Source organism: Amblyomma americanum, chromosome 4, assembly GCF_052857255.1.
Source record: "Amblyomma americanum isolate KBUSLIRL-KWMA chromosome 4, ASM5285725v1, whole genome shotgun sequence".
Lineage (NCBI taxonomy): Eukaryota > Metazoa > Arthropoda > Arachnida > Ixodida > Ixodidae > Amblyomma > Amblyomma americanum.
Genome location: NC_135500.1, coordinates 165,091,254 through 165,109,363, shown reverse-complemented (window position 1 = coordinate 165,109,363; position 18,110 = coordinate 165,091,254).

The window sequence follows — 18,110 nt, the reverse complement described above, 5'->3', positions numbered from 1 at the left end:
CAGCAGTCGCCATCACCGGTTGATTTCGCTAGTAAACTGTGAGGTGTCGACGCAGTGTTTTGGGCATGGATCACAGAGGCTTGGCTATGCAGTCATTTACTTCATAACTATGATCTCGGATCCCTATTTGGGATCCGAGATCATAGTTAAAACAGAGATCATAGAAAGTAACAGCGTCGTCAGCGTACTGAAAAATTGAAATGGGCACAGTGTTAGCAAGGTCCTCAACAGAATGCGTTAAATAAGAACGATTACAAGTTAGAACCTTGCGGAACACCAGCTTCTATAACGAAGAAATCTCTAGAAACCTCGAATTTTATACATATCGGCGCCTATCTTGTCAAAAGTTTCCAAGCAAGTCTGAACATTAACCGCAGAATCTTAGTGTTTAAAGTTTAATAATAAAAAAGAAGTCAAGTTTATCAAAAGCCTTTCGTGCGTACGGAATAATGAGCATGTCATCTAGTTGCTGTCAAATGCGAAGTTCATCATGCCGATGAATTTTTCATGAAGTGTTGTCGCTTTTCTTGGTGCATGGTGCCTCCTAGTACAAAGGTAGCACTTTATTCCAACCTAATGCGACAAAAGAAACAGCGGAAAACAAAAACAAACAGCAAGCCACTCTTCGCAGTCATTCGCTGCTAACCCAGCATGCGATCCACCGGCAAACAGTAATTTTTGCACTTAATTAGTGAAGTGGCAGGTAGCGTTCAGCCCGCGCACATTTCGCCTTCACTCCCCGTGACCTCCCTTATTGCGACGTCCTTGCGGAGCAAGTATCAAAAGAGCCACTTAATGAACAGCACTTCGCAGAGCCCAAGGTCGTATGTGCCCTTCAAAAAGCAGACTTCCCATTCTGTAGACGTCGTGACCAGAAAGTAGGGAATAATTTTCAGGAGAAGATTCATGAACCAGTGCAAGGTGTGGAGCATAGGGAAAAAGGAAATAAACTCAAGTCGACGTTGTCAGACCTAGCACTCTCCTGAAACCATGATTTTATCACGCATGAGCTTATATTATTAATTGCCTATGCGAGCACGGCTGAAGAAGCTTGTAGGTTACGAAGTTATTCGTATGCGCACAGCCCCTGCTGCAGCAGCTAGAACAAATCTTCACGCAGTGGTTTGTGCCATGGAATTCCTGAAATACAATAACAGCGAGTCAGGATTCATCTAGAAAAAGTGTGGCACGAATGCGCACTCAAAGGCAGATTTCAGAGGCCGCATTCGAGTGAACGTTAACAAGTGCTGTAAGACAACTCTCTCAAAAAGAAATCAGCTCGGAGACCGAAAGCTCTAACGTGAACACATTAAAATTAGAGCCCTGAAAATCACTCGGATGTCATAATAACTGACGGCCGTTGGTCAGGAGAAAGCAAGCAGGGAATCCTGCTTTCTAGCTCTAGACTGGCAGTTGAAATAGGTCTTAATGCTAGCGCTTGACACACCGCCATTGCCAGGTAGCGGAGTTTTTTCTCATCTGTCTAGTCGAGCTCTTACGGTACCAGGAAAGACTAATATGTGTCGAAAGGTAAGGACAAGAGTTCTCCGAACAACACAGAGATATGGCGCTTAATCAGTGCCACAACTGCTCCACTATACGGCTAAGGAGAGAGAGAGAGAGAAAACTTTTATTTCTTTCCAAGAGGTTCGCGGGGATGAAGACTTCCTGGTCGTCTTGCTTGGGTGCTGGCGACTTGAGTCTTCAAGCAAGAGTGGGCCCTCAGTCCAGGGCTCCACTGAGTTGTGCCGCTTCAGTTGCGTGCTTTACCAAGGCCCTCTGGACCTCAAGCTCGCTGCTGAAGAGACAGCTCTCCCATTGCTCCGCACTCGGTGTTTGTTGATTGTGGAATGCTATGTTTCTCTTGCATTCCCAGGTGATGTGATAGAGTGTGGGCGTACTGCCGCACCAGGGGCAGTCTGGTCTGAATTGCGTTGGTGATATCTTGTTGTATGTGTGTAGGTTAGGGAAGGTGTTCGTCTGTAGCCTACGCCATCCTACAGCCTCTTCCCTATTTAGTGCTTTGTGTGGTGATGGATATCTCTTTCTGATTCCCCTATATAGTTGTAGGGTCTCTGTGTAGCCCCCCTCGCATATGAGTAGCCGTGACTCCGAGACGGCTAAGGAACAAACCCGGTTGCCTAGTTACTTTTGGAAAAAATGGTGCATTGCTCAGCGTTGGGTGAGCATTTTTTATAGTCGTATATAGCCTGATATGGCCACATTTTGTCGCGGTCTGGTTTAATATCTACGCGAACATTAGAAGGCTCCAGATGCGGCGTGTTTCACCAAGCCCACCATTAGAATCACTACAATGTCAGCAAAAATTCGTCGAGACATTGCCTTGAGTAGACTTGTGAGAAATTGAAAGTACTACCGCTCAAGACAGCTCCACATTAAATTCGGTCTTCTTTATTTTTTTTCTGTGCCAACTGCTTTCAGGAGCAGGCAGGCCTCGTCTTTTCCGGTATCTGTAACGAGCGGCACCCCTTTTTTACAGTGACAGCTGTTAGCGTCTCCACTCGCGCCATCGTGGAGTAATTTAGCTTTGAAGAATGGTAATGTCACACGGACTGTCTCCCTTCTTGGAAGGAATGAAAGAGGGTTTGAAAAAAGAAGGGGAGAAAAATGGTGCGGTAGTCGAGGGCTTCGGAATAATTTCGACCACCTGGGGATCTTTAACGTGCACTGATATCGCACAGCACACGGGCGCCTTTTTCGTTTCGCCTTCGTCGAAGCGAGGCCGCCGTGGTCGGATTCGAACCCGGGTACTTCGGCTCAGTAGCCGATCGAGCATTCTAGCCACTGAGCCACCGCGGCGGGGCACAGCAGGGAGAGGGAACGAGTGGCGTGGAACCGTCAGTAGTCGTCGAGGTGCATGTCTCTTCTTATACTTGTCCTTTTTGAATGTTTTTCTTTTTCACCATACCGCGTGTTTCAGCGAACACTTAAAAAAATTCTTATATAGCAAGTAAATAGGTGTAGGATCACACTGTCTGCCCGGTGGACACAATATGCTGCAATATCCTTCTAATTACTCAGGCAACTAACAAAAACCCACTACTTAACTTTTTAATTGTCGTAGCTAGGTGGTTAGTCTCAATTGGCAGTTTGATGCCGCGAACAAGACGATGTCATATCAGTTTTTGAAACGAAGAACTCATTTTTTTAGAGCCCTGCAGCACGAAGAAATCCGACGCTTTTTCCCGCACGCGACCGAAACTGAGCGCACGAGGAGAGCCGGAAGTATGGGCGTAAGCGAAGCGTCCGCTGGTGACGTATCGTAATGATTTCAGCACCCAATTCCAAACGCGTGTGCTAACTTTCCTCGCTAGAGAGCGTCGGCGCTCAGCTTAGACCACGGCCGGTGTTGTAGGCTGCTTCGTCGCTCGGAGCAAGGAAAATAATATAGTCATCGTCAGCTACGGGAACGTCGATTTTGAGAGCCCTGATGGGCGCATCTGCAGGCGTTTTTGTGTGTGTGAGTGTGTGCGCCACTTGTGATATGGCTGCCTGCCGGGCTCGTTTTTGTGCGTCATCATGAATTCGTCTACTCACTAGGTTGATCTTCTGTTTTCTTATAATCACCACGTCCGATAAAGAAAAGCTTTGTCAGCGTGGCAAGGAGAGCTTGCCCGGCAGTGGCTGCAAGGTGGCTGCAAGGTAGATGGTGGCTGTGTGCTATCGGGCAGTTGCTCTTGTGGTTGTGTTAGCTTCAGTTTCCCAATACAGCGCAGTCGTTTGCATTTTAGGTGCTTGTCTTTGAGGTGTGCATGTGACAAGACCATTGCAGTGCCAGTGTTTCAAACCACTTGAATGTGTGGAATTGCCGCCTAGGATTAAAACGTCACGCCGCATTGTGTCAATTGTGGGAATGGCCGCTCCAGCGCAACTCCAATACTCCACTGCCGAGAAGACGGACAGTATGATCGCTTATGTGATGGTGTGGCCTCCAAGATCCTCCTCCTCCAAGAACGGTGTGGCCTCCAAGATCGCCCGATTTGTCTCCACTGGATACCTTCCTCTGGGTGGGGATACGTTAAAAACGAAGTTTTCAATACGGAGCCAGCGAACCTCGAAAACCTGAATGTGCGTATCAAGGTATCAATTGAAAATTTTCTCCTAGAGATGCTCATTTCTGGTGTGAATTCCATCAACGACCGCATAGTACTGTGCATCACAATGGACGGCAAGCATTTTGAACACGTGATGTGAAAACGGCTTCTTTTCACGCCATATACTACTTCTTTCCCGGAGTGTCCAAGTGAGGCTGCAACCAACTAAATCCATGAAAGGTACCAATTTCATTCATTCCTGTTTTTTATACAACTAGAAAGATCTAAATATCTGCGGGCAAGGTTTCCTAATTAAGTACTAGCACTTCTTACAGCACGGGGGGACGTGTCTGATCCAGCACACGGCAACCGTATTGATCCAGCCGGTACGAAGTACCTTAGTGCTAAAATTGCAATGTTTTCAGCTAGAATATTTTCATCTACGAAGTCATTCTAATTTATTGTACCAGTGATCAAGCCGATACAGCATAAAAGAAATAGACGCTTGACAGAAATAATACATGCGTGTGGATATACCGGCACTATTTAACGTTAAACAGTAATATGCACACTGTCAGAGAAGAGTACCTTTATCTCTTTCCCCGAGCTAGTGACTAAAATAAAAATATATAAAAAATAACTACCGGAGTTAGCCGACCGGCAGAGCGCCAGGTGTGCTTATCAATGTTTCCAAATGCGACGGCCGCGTAGCAGACGATGACTAATTTTTCTTACTCCGAGCGACGAAGCAGCCGATAACGCCGGCCGCGGTCTAAGCTGAGCGCCGAGGTTCTCTAGCGAGGAAAGTTCGCTCACGTGTTTGGAATTGGGCGCTGCAATCATTACGATACGTCACCAGCGGACGCTTCGCTTACGCTATACTTCCGGCGCTCCTCGTGCGCTCAGTTTCGGTCGCGTGCGGGAAAAAGCGTCGGATTTCTTCGCGCTGCAGGGCTTGCCTTGCCTGCTGACCAACATTGCCTGCTGTCCAGTGCACAGAACGCCCAGGTCCGCAAAAAAAAGCTGGCAGGTAGCCCAGAAAGAAGAGGACGATGTGATGCAGCAGTGGTCTGCTGTTGACTACAGTCCGGGGGAAGGACCTGGCGTTCGGTAGCGGATATTTGCTAGCAATCCTCAGTATTTCTGCTATGACTTCTGCCCATGTGAGTCGTTGAAAAGCGCTGATAGTGCAGTTGCACAGTTTCAAGTTACTTGGCCTGCGCAAAGACGTACATTTTTTTCCACATTAAACCTAAAAGGTAAAGTTGAGACTTTTTACAAGCAAATTTAGGACGGTTACGGTGGTAATGCCTCAATTATAAATACGGTTTGGCTAATAGGCATCGCGTTCTCTTTGTCATTCTGTCATTGTTGTCAGATAAAGTTTAACGAAACGTAAATCTCGGGCAACAGCTAGACAGCGCGCTCATAAGTGACACATGTAGATGACAGTTGCAGCGATATGAAATTTGTCCTTTTCGTTGTCGTCAATTTAAAACCTGACGTGTCTTGAATATGAAATTCCCATAGCTATTACCGGCAGGGTGAACGAATTCATCACGCTGAAGAGGCCGTTTCATAAGTTTTCCTCCAACGCCTGTGCACCTAAACTCTAATGTGAAATGTTTAGCATAATGTCGAACGAAAAACAGGAATAGGAAAAACAGAATCAACTTGCAGAGCAGGTAAAGCTTCTCACTACTTCTTAAACTCCTCCCTTTGAACCCATTTATGTCTTTTCTCGAGCCATAAAAATTACAATGTTCATGTAATTTTTACGTCTTATTGTTGGTTATTAGCCGATAAATCTAGCATCCAGACGACATAATTTCTCTCACGACATGCGTAGAAACAATACTGCAGTTCTCACTAATCATTTGTTAAGGAACAGATTGTTATGTTCTCTAGGCGCAAGAACAAATGGGTTGATCGTTACCTTGTTATAGCAGTCTGTCAAGCAATGCTTATCAGCATGTTTGCTATAACGTTCACTGGCAGCAGGTCAACTAAGCAGCACATCGTGGCCATTATAGATGGCAACGACATTCGTCACTTCCCGTATTGCAGCATTCACTGCGACGCAAGCCCAGTACTTATTCCCATGCTCAAACGCAACAGTTCGAAAATAGGAGATAATAAGATAAGTGATCGGTACTTACGTATACTATGAAGCCGATGGAACCATTATAATTGTCTGTCCAACCCTTTAAGGATGAAAGAATTAAAAATAATTATGTTCATGTGAACCAACTTATCGTAGCACAGCCAAGTTTTCGCGAAAGGAAATTCTCAACATTGTGGCTAAAGGATGCGTACTATATTGAACTGGAGTTACGGAACACAAAAATGATTACTCGAAAAGTATTCCTAAGCTAGAGTAGCAGGTTATTTCAATATTTGGACCAAATACGACTACAGTGCGAAAATATGTTTAGGCCTCACCGGAAAGGGCTCTTTCCATGAGGCCGTGACGATGGTCGGCCGCACTATGGCCACTGGAAGAGTACCTCGCCTATCCTGCAGCAGTGATTCAGTAACAGCCTTGACCAGACTGTAGTTGTTCGGCTGTCTAACGAAGAATTCACTGATGGCGTCTGCCGTCGTCTCATTAACACATCTGTGCGCAAAAGAAAACGCTAAGTTTCTGTTCTTCATACTTATGTAAATCTTTCAATATGACCTTTACGAATGGATTAGAGCTGCTCTCAAGCTTCTCTGTGCATTAATACGTCGAAATAATTTTTTGCTGTGAAACAAGAATTTGGCAGAACAAGCTGCCTAAACGAGTCCTCATTGTTTTCTTAGAAATGTAAGGTGGCAGCTGAGTTTGCGTGTACTTAGCGGATAGCTTCGATCACTTTCTGCGGATCTACGGGCGAGGGGTACACTACCTCTTCTACTTAATTCTTTACCCAGTTGCAATATGCTGTTGATACATGAACAAGGGCCTATGGGAAAACAGTTGGAATGAATGAAGTTCGTGGGACGAATAAGCAGCGTAAGGCTGCACAGATAGGTTTTGTCACATGTTTGGTCTATTCAAGTCACCGGCTGTCGCTAACAACCGTCGGTGGCTTATTCAGACTGCGTTTACTGGTTAGTCTAATCAAGTAAAAGGGCCAACTGGTCAAAACCTGCTGGTCTAGGTCGAAACAATTAAATATGTATTCCTACTTTTAAGAGTGGTTAAGAAAAAGGAACGCTGGTAAGCTGCTGAAAATTTGGTGCAGTTATTCACAGATGGCCGTCACCGGCTTGAAATTCTTTCGACTGTATGAAACATAAGTGGTAACTGCTGCGTGGTAATAAGCGGTGACCTCGGTTGCTACCTAACGGGTAAAGAATGCCGTGTGAATTTTTTCACCTTGAACGCTGTGATGAGTTTCTTTGAGTAAAAACTAAGTTTGAATGCTGAACTCTCTGCTAGAGAAATTATAGTGGGAGAAAACGGGAGACTGCAAAGAGAATTTGAGAGCGTTTATCGAATCTGAAACGTTGAGAGACAGAGAAACCCTTTAATGGAAATGCAGAGAATTTAGCCGACGTGCAAAAATCGCTGGCATGCTACTGTGCGTGAGGATGCGAATGTGGGAGATAAAGACGGAAGGAAAGAGGTGCGGCACAGGTTAAATGAAAGAGAAAAAAAGAGAGAGAACATAAAATGCGGTCATTAAATGCCTAGTAAGGTGCATCGTGAGAAATGATTTAACATATGATATGATGAAGTGCATAATCTGATATATGAGCTAACAATGTTCACTGCAAGATGAATGCACGAGCGCAACATGCTAGATGAAATTACAGGTCGTCGAGATGTCCAAATTCCTTTAAATAAGCAAACAAAAAGTTCATTGCATGTCTCTGTTGCCTAGGGCAGGCTAAGGGACCTAAAACACTGTCCTTGGTTAGACGTATAGGGGAGAGCTTTTCCATGCACTGTTCGTAGTACGCACACTAGTCAGCATATGCAGCACACTCAAGCCAGATATATAGATTCAATCGAGCCGCAATTGTCACAAAGCGGATTGTGGGTTTGATTGAAACGGTATCGCAAGCCGTTTGTAAATGCAGCGTTCAGGCGAAGTCGGTGATAAAGTGTTTCCAGGTGGCCAGGAATTCTGGGTGGGTATCTTGATCTGAGATGTCGGTCGACTGAGTGAAGAAAATGGCAGTAATGATGTGTCGGCAAGCTCCAGATCCGATTCATTTCTTCTGGAGCAAATCATTTAGCAATTTGGGACACATCAGATTTTGCGTAGAAGGTCTGAATGTACCTCCAATGTTAGTGGCCTTTACGGGCCGCTTGATCTGCTGTTTCATTGGTCAAAATACCACAGTCTGCTGGTATCCACTGAAATGCTATGCAGTGGCCTGCAGCAATAGCCAAACGATGTAGATAACCGATGTCATGGGAAACGAGCTGATGATTGATTTTCTTCAGCAGGTGGACACGATATGCATTGATTGTTTGGAATCGGTTAAGATAACCCACCGGCTGGGAGGTCGGCGAAGAATAAAAGAAACAGCTTCTTTAATGCCGTGAAGCTCAGATGTCGTCGAAAATGTCTTCCGCTGCAGCAGGTAAGAAAGGGTATGTCTGGTTGAGGGCACATAAATGGCACAGGAAGAGGTTTCTTGAGTAGCTGAACCGTCGGTGAAGATGTGGGTATGCTGCGTATATTCCTCGGTTAAGTAGGCGAGAGTAGCTTGCAGTAGCGCCGCCTGTGGCATGCGGCTCTGCATCTACACCTGGAATAAACTTCACCTTTAGAGGCGAGAGCGTCCAGGGGGAAAGGTCAGAGGAAGTAGTTTCTGGGGCTGATTAATAATAGGGAGTGGCAAGCACTGCACAGCTTGGCTAAAGCCAGGGTTGCAGTGAGTTAGGTGAACACGGTGTAGGAAGTGCTCCTTCCCCTGGAAGACATGGCGTACGCATAGTTTATTGGGAGGCAATCGCATCTAGCGGGAGACAGCCTGCTTCCGCTAGTGTTCCTGATGCAGAGGAACCCATTTGGAGGCCAAGGCATATCCGTAGGCAGTTGTTACGCGCGGCCTCGAGGATCTCCTTGCTCGTTGGAGATAACGTTTGAAGCACTGGTAGACAGCAGCACAAGGTTCCTTCAACGTATCCCTTTTTACAGCAGAACCAATGACCGGCAATTGCTGCCCCACCGTGTTCGCGCCATGAATCTGAAAACTTGCGATACTGCAACTGATCTCGCGAAGATTGTTGATCTGAGGTTACCATGAGAGGTTACTGTCTATAACAAACCTAGGAATCGCTGAGATCGTACATAAGGTAGTGACCATCCACGTAGGAGCAGCAGATTTCGAGCCATTGTTTTTCTGGTGAAAGCCATGGCAACACTGTTCTGGCGAGAGGCGAAGACATCGGGGAGCTAGGTACATCAAGGTATGCAGTAACGCTCTCTGAAAGCCTTGCTGGGTAATATACCACGAACGTGACGCGCTCCAGATTCAGATATCATCTGCGTAGATTGTTATGTGTACTCCTCGCGGAAGGTTTCTTGTTAGGTGTATGAGGGTAGTGTTGAACAGGGGAGGGCTGAGCACCGCTCCTTGTGGTACGCCCCTCTCCACTGCGTGAAGTAGTGTTGGGCCGTTTGGAGTGCTCATAAAAATGTGCCGTTCTTTCAAATAGTGTCCAATCCACTTTAACTGCTTTCCTCCGAGGCCATGACTGGCCAAGGCAACGAGAATTGCATGGTGAAAAACAGAGTCAAAAGCGGCCTTGATGTCGAGGAAAACGGCTGTCGGTACGCAGCCAGCATATAGTTATTCAAGTTATGAGACGAGGGCAATAACATCGTCAGTCGCCGACCTGTTTTGACCGAACCCGTTCATTTCTTGGGGGTACTCGTAGCGGCTTTCGAGGAACCAAGTGATGCGTGTGGCGATCATCCGCTCCGTTAGCTTACCTACGCCACTCAGTAGAGCGATGTGCCGAAGGACGCGTAGCTGGTTGGCTGCTTTCAAGGTTTAAAAACAGGCACAATTTTCGCCAGCTTCCAATCCGTGGGGACTTCATCAGTTATCCAGGAAGAAATGTAATATTCTAGGCGTCGAAGACGGGAGTTGTGGGGAAGTTTTGCGATGGCGTCATAGGTCACTTCGTTATGACCGGGAGAGGTGCGTCTGTTTCGCAATAGCTGTGGATAGCTCTTCAAATGTGAAAGGTAGGTGCAACGCTGTCCCCGCCGCCTCTGGGATGCCTGATTGACCGCCTGCGGAGAGTGTAGAAAACCCTGACCCTGCTGACGGTAGTCTGCAGTATTGTTGCGAGACTTCTTTTAGGGACTTAATTTTAGGGATTTACTTTTAGGGATTTCAGGCACTGAGGACTCATGACTGCGGTTTCCTTTTAATACCCCTTTAGCCCTATTATAGCGACTGAAATGGTACGGATATGAGGAGCAAGAAGACGCCCGTAGACGTCACCCGAAAAAAGCAGAGCACCCCTTTCCTCCTTGTGTTGGCTCTACTCTTCCTTTCCTTGCTCAAGAAAGCAAGTCCTCGTTTAAATTTCGCCGTGCCTTTATCTCTGTGCGCTCCAAACGTGAAGGCGACTATAGGGGAGTAAAAAGGGAGTAAGCTGTCTTCTATCGCACACCCTTTCATAAAAGGCAGTTCTCCAGAGGACAGCTTACTCCCTTTTTACTCTTTTCTGTTTAGAGCGCAATAAAGGAGCACATGTTTCTGCACCTACACTATTCTCGTGTGCTACACCTACAGCACATTCATTGTATTCTAGAATGAAATTAAAGGCTACTCCCTGAGTTTTACTTTCGCAGTTTCTGAAGAAAACGATTCAGAAATTTAATTGTAATTAAAGCCTGACTAGGGATGTAAACCGTGGATCTACACAGCCGTAATTGGTATATCTATAAAGCTATATCTCATTCTTATGAAATGACGCATTTGCGAGTAGCAGTAAAATATTGGATAGCTTAGAACTGGTAATTAAGACGAGGTGGCGAAAGCATAATCACAAGTGCACCATTGCTCACTCTCCTCTCCTATCCTGCTCTTTCTCGTATCCTTCTCTCCGTCTCTCCTCTCGGTGGTTCGCGGAGCGGCCGGTTTGGGGGCGCTGTGGTTTAAAATGCTTCCACCAAAGTTATAATCACACGACTGCCGAAAAACCACTTAATAAACTGGCCCTCAGCTTCTTTTCAGCGTAAAATGTAAGCACATCCAACGGCTATAGTATGCCACGCTCGGTATCTCCGCAAAGATGCACAAAGGACACCTCCTTGTTGCGGTGGTGTCCTTGTAAGCACTCTATGATGTGCAACGTGCGCACTCATCCTTAAGAGTGGAAGAACACCATCGAGACTATGTAAACGCACAGGCACTAACTCTGGTTGACTATGCAGATTTCACCTGCACAAAATCTGTCCAACACTGCAATAAATAGGAGCAAAATGCTGGAAAGTGCGTTACATTCTGTTATGTGCAAAAAAAATTGCGGCTAAATCTTCAAAGAACAAGAAACGATCTTCCTGTGAATGCCGACACTTTTGAGGTGTTTGCGGAGAGCGATAGTCGCCTACGCCAAGCGGCCAACTACTCACGCAAAGATTTGGCATCTTTCCGCAAAGGTCTAAGACAGCCAGAGTTCCCGCCTCTATTTAGGCACACGCACGCACGCACGCACGCACGGACGCACGCGCACGCACGCACGCGCGCACACACACACACACACACACACACACACACACACACACGCACACGCGCACGCACGCACGCACGCACGCACGCACACACACACACACACACACACACACACACACACACACACACACACACACACACACACACACACACACACACACACACACACAGCACGCACGCACGGACGCACGCGCACGCACGCACGCGCGCACACACACACACACACACACACGCGCACGCGCACGCGCACGCACACACACACACACACACACACACACACACACACACACACACACACACACACACACACACACACACACACACACACACACACACACACACACACACACACACACACACACACACACACACACACACACACACACACACACACACACACACACACACACACACACACACAAAGAAAGGATACGACGGGGTGATACGTGGCCAGTGTGGTGGATAGCTCGTATATTTGACGGGCAGAAAAACAGAAGAAATCGGAGGTTGGTTTAGGCCAATAGCCTCACCTTCCTTTGTGGTTAACTTATGTGTCAGGCTAGCCATATTGAAGCGATCGCGATTTTTTTTCTTCGCGTTTTGAGGTCGCTTTGATCCGCTTTCACAGCACGCCAATGGTGACGTCAATCAGAATTTAACTTCCGAACTCCAAAAAACATAAAAATTCTACGCTAGTAACCTTAGGCGACTTTTGTTTTAGTTTTAGTGTAGTTAATTAGCCGCGCAATACAAACGCTGCCGGAACACTGCATGTTCGAAGCAGGGCTTTCTGCCGTGATGTAGTGTTTTGTTTTTAAATCACAGAAGAAGCTAGAAGGATTTTTTGTTCTACTTAAGACTGAATGCATTTGTCCGGCAGTGCTAACGTGTTTTGACATTATATGAGTCAAAGTGCGTTTGCTGCGTTTATATGTCTCGGATGCATGTCTCAGCGATAACACAGTGTGCAAAATGGATGCAGCATTGTTATTATATTTGGGGGGCTGATTCAACGGTGAATTGCATTTCCTGATGGTCGGTGAAAGGGAAGGCAAATATAACACAGCTGGCGTCGCCGTATATTTTTTTTAATCATCACATACCTACAGGAACGCTTCGCCACACATTTTTCGTAGGCACCTTTTCTTCTCCACGCAATACCCAGAATGCTGTCGGTAGTGCAACAGTCCAAAACCGAAACGCTATTACTTTGTCTAGGAGTGCCCCAACCCACCAGGAAACCAAACCCACATCTCTCACCCTTTATTTTCCTCCTGGGAGGCTGCCCTGTCCTGCTCGGACCCGCGCGACCACCAATCGCTGATTGAGCGAGCGCGTGGCATCACATGAGCCATCGCGGTCCTGTACTGAAGACTCCGCCCATCATGGACGGCTATATCTAACCTTACATGTTTTTACCACCACCGCATCATTGCTCGAGCATACTGAGAAAGACGACGCATTTTGTAGCGATAGCTACACTACGCCACCCCTTCGACCCTTCAGCATAGCACCACTTGAGCTCCGTGACTACGCCGTTGTCACGTGGTGCGGCCGTTGGTCAGGTCACGTGGTTGGTGACGTGGATTGGTCACGTGGTGCGGAACAGCTACTGCTGCCGGCGGCGCGGCGCGCAACAGCTGTGCGCATGCGCCGTGTCAAGTTCGACAATGATGAAGAGGAAACGTCCAGCAAAACGGAGCGGCGAAAGACTGACTTTAAAATTCGACTGAGCTATTTCTACTCGGTCAGATGTAGCTGTTGCGTCACTCCAGGTTTAACAAGGGCTAAACCACAGTCAATTTTTAGTTCTGTGCTCTGAAATTCGATAGTCACGTATCCCGAGGTGTCTTAAGTAGCCCATGGTGACAAGCAGGAGGTTTGTGGCCGACAAAACTACGAAAAATTGAAGCAAAAAAAAATTGATTTCTGTTGCACCGTGTGATATGTGTATCGGTGGAGCCACAGTACCATTTTCCGTTGTTAGTGTGCATGCGTCTCTGCTACTCAGCGTCAGCAACGGCGTCATTTCGTACTGTTCCACCGATCCATTAGCGCCACTGTTTCATTCCTGACAAAAGTCTAATCAAGCTGGGTACTCTGGTGCATCATACGTGCACCGGTATGTCACGCCGTTTATTATGGACAGGGTGGCGGCACTGATTTCCTTCGACACGAGCAGCGCCTCATTCTTTTATTCTTGGTTGTGTTTTGCCGCTGTTTTTTTATTGATCCGCGATATGTCAGCGCGTGCCCTGTGCCTTTACGCGTGTCCACGTGCACACTTGTTTCACATGGCAATGACCTACTTTTCCGGTGCAATTGCCCTGTGACTACAGTGCTCGATTTCACTGTGATGCTCTCTATATTTCATTTGGCTGTCACGAGTAAAAGTCTTCGTTCCAGAATAAAACCATTGACAAGTTCTCATCAACTTTCTAATTGAAGTATTTTGTGAGTGTGCAGTAGGTTGAAATACTCCCCATTGCAAAGTAAATAATCAGTTTAATGAAAAAGAAGTGGTTAGTACAACAAAAACCACGCGAGATACTACGTTCGTCTTATTCTGATAAAACTAAAATTTTTCTCATACGCTTATTACAGATTTGAGAAACATTATCTACTAAGGTGGTGTTTATTCTTGGTGTTTGAATGCGAGAAAGAGTGCGTAAATCTTTTTCCTCTTTGAACACTAAGCCGAGCCATGCGTGCGGAAAACCCTAGTCGTACAACTTTAATCAACTTTAATCAACTTTATTCAGCATTTTTTGTCCTGGAGAACAGAAAAAAAATGCTAGGGTAGGAGCAAAAAGCCACAAACTCAGTAGCTTGACGAGGCTCCCACCCCTAATTGACAAGGCCAACAGACTGTCACGTTATTACTTATACACACACACACACACACACACACACACACACACACACACACACACACACACACACACACACACACACACACACACACACACACACACACATACACATACACATACACATACACACACACACACACACACATATATATATATATATATATATATATATATATGCAGGACTTAGAACCAGCGAAAAAAAAAAGTATGCAATGGAATGTGCAGTAAGACAGGTGCTATATCTGAAATAGTTTTGATGTGAGAAATGAACATGTATCTGTGTTAACTCGTCGCAGACTCGTAGCAAGCCATATTTCACGTTTGTACGGTCGGGGACAAAAGTCTGTGGACCATTTGTTCGTGAAACGAAGCCGATAGCTCTGCTATTAACCGGCGAATGGAGACCAGACTTTTGGAGGTGAAAGTCAAAATTTTCTTCTTTCATCTCTCTAAGTGTGGTCTCCTGCGGCCGGCTAATAATAGAGCTATCGAGTTTGCTTGAGGAACACGTGGTCCACAGACTTTTATCTCGGACTGTACACATCCTTACCATCTGAGGTGCGTTCGTGCCTATGGCAGCTGCGTGTGGTAGCTGCCTATAGCACTGAGAGATGGTTGCGAATGTCCAGCATGAACTGCTCTCCATAGAGGCGCTGGTTCATGTTCAGGATGTAAAGATGAGCACCTTTAGCATACAGTGGGCATCAGATGTGACCTTTCACTCATGCAGACATGTGAAGTGCATGAAAATTTGCGCAGTAAAACAAGCACGCAGTAAAACACGTCCTAGGCGGAGTGAGCGCATTATTTATCGATCTTACACCCTAAACACTGACGCTTCGTTGTTGTTGTAGAAACCGAGCCTGAGAAAAAGAATGAATTGACCAAATTGGTATTTTAAGGATTTATAGCGAATTTCTCATATATCTTTGTGAAAAACAACCACTTAAGTGCTTTTGGGAATATATTCATTTTCTTTTTTCATGTCTTGGCGATTAGTACTTAGTATGTTTTACTTTTAGGATTACAAATTAACACGCTATAGTCAGAACTCTAAAATCACCATGCCATGAACTTGGAACTGTGTTTGGAGGCAGGAAAAAGTTCATTGTTAATTTAAAGCAAAAACAAAAAAGAACGCCTGAGTTAGGAACATGTTTAGAGGGGAGCAGGCGCTCTCCAACTGGAACCTATTCTTACCCCCCGCAGGGGGGCGCCTGCAGCTTGCAGGCGTCGCGACGGTGAGTGGCGACACCGCGGGTTCCCGAGCATCCGCAGGGACATCTCCGCAAGGGGATGATGGTGAACTGTGCATCACCACGGACCCGAGCACCCGCGCCTCGCCGTGCGTGGCATCGCCGTGTCCGGGGAAAAGGGGATCCTGGTGGTTGAGCCGATGCCGAGCGTTTGGACCCTTAAGGCCCCTTGGCGGAAGCAACACACCACTTTGGCCCCAGCTTCCTGCAGACGGCACCTCCGGCCTGACCCGACCGGGGGGAATCGGCAGTCGCCTTTTCCTATCCTCCTCTTCATCTTTAACTTTCCTATCTCTGTCTCACAACTCTCCTATATCCTACTCATTTCTTGGTTTTTCCTTTTTTCCTGGCGGCGAGGGTTAACCTTGTGTGACCAACTACCCTGAGTTGCGTCATATTTGGTTATAGTTAAGGTGTACAGCTGGCGTGGGCAGGACTTGCTTTCAAGTTCCTGTCCCGTCCCCTTGTTGGACTCCGTGGTGGGTGGCGGGCACCATGACCGAAAAACTAAATTTTTTCATGGCTCCACCCTTATCCAAACCTGATCGCTCTCTAAAAAGAGGGCGGAACGAAGCAGCTGATTTTTCTCAAAAAAGAGACAAACATTTTCAAAGTTCCACGTAATCCACAGTGAAAGTGACAGAGTACAGGCAAGAATAATATCCCCATTCCTTGTGTCAAAATGCTTAACCGATACCTTGGGCCCTGGCTACAAGGTCTCAAAAATGTCCAGCGGCGACTTACTTCTTGAGCTGCGCGACAGCATCCAGTGTTCAAAACTCTCCAACATTGCGTCTATAGGGGACATCTCTGTCTCTGTAACCCCCCACCGATCTCTAAACACAGTCCGAGGTGTAATCTCGGAATCAGACTTTATCCATATCACAGAAGTTGAAATGCTTGAAGGGCTTACCGACCAGAATATAATCGATGTTCACCGAATCAAGATCCGCAAGGATAACAAAGAAATAGATACCAAACACATGGTCCTCACATTTAATACCAGTACCTTGCCCGAAACGATCGAAGTTGGATACTTGAAAATCAACGTCAGACATTATATACCCAATCCCCGCCGATGTTTCAACTGTCAAAAGTTTGGCCACGGCTCACAAAGTTGCCGCGGCCGCAAAACCTGCGCGAAATGCGCTTCGAAAGACCAGCATTCTGAGGAATGTGATGCAGCACTGCGCTGCGCAAACTGCGAAGGAGACCATGCAGCGTACTCCAGGGCATGTCCGTCCTGGAAAAAAGAAAAGGAAATAATTACCATAAAGACAAAAGAAAACATTTCATTCAAAGAAGCAAGGAGGCGTTTTGCGCTTACGAACACATTCTCTTTCACAGCAAAACCCAACTTCGCTGATGTGGTGCGCGGGGGCGTAGCACCACACAGCTCTACGGCACCTGCCGACGCTGCTTTCACAGAGCCAGTGGCAGGGCCATCCACGCCCCAGGCAGGGACAGCGAAGGCTGCTCTGCCACCCTCAAAGCAGGGAGCGCCGGTCCATGGGTCGGCATCCCGCAGGACCTCCCCCCGTCGGGAGAGGCCTGAAACTAACACAACCGCGGGCCCTCCGCGGTTCTCCAGCACCTCGGTTGAGGTGATGGATACAGCACCCACTCCGCCTCCACTACAGAGGCGGAACAGCTCTCTTGAGCGGAAAAAAGACAGGCCCCTCATAACGGGCCCACCACATAAGTAAATCTCCTTTCATTTTCTCTCAAAAACCCAAGCATGGCTTTTTAATTCAATGGAATTGCAGAGGACTTATGCGGAATTATAGTGACATAACCCATATTTTAGGGTCAATGTTACCCATAGTTTTATGTCTTCAGGAGACCAATCTTGGTCCACAACATGAACATATCCTGAAACATTATCAAACTTTTAGACGCGATCGCGAGCAGGCAAATCGACTCTCAGGAGGCGTCGCAATTGTCGTCCAAAGCGGCGTCCCTGCTCGAGAAATCAAGCTCAATACAAAACTTGAGGCGGTCGCAGTCAGCATCGTCAGCTATTAAACACTAACAATCTGTTCCGTATACATTCCTCCACATTTTACATTAACAATCCATGATCTAGAAGAATTGATAGATGAACTTTCAGAGCCATATCTGGTAGTTGGGGATTTCAACGCTCACTCCCCTTTTTGGGGAAGCGAGCGCTGCGACTCTAGGGGGCAAACAATCGAAGATTTTATCCTCTCAAATAACATCTGTCTTTTAAA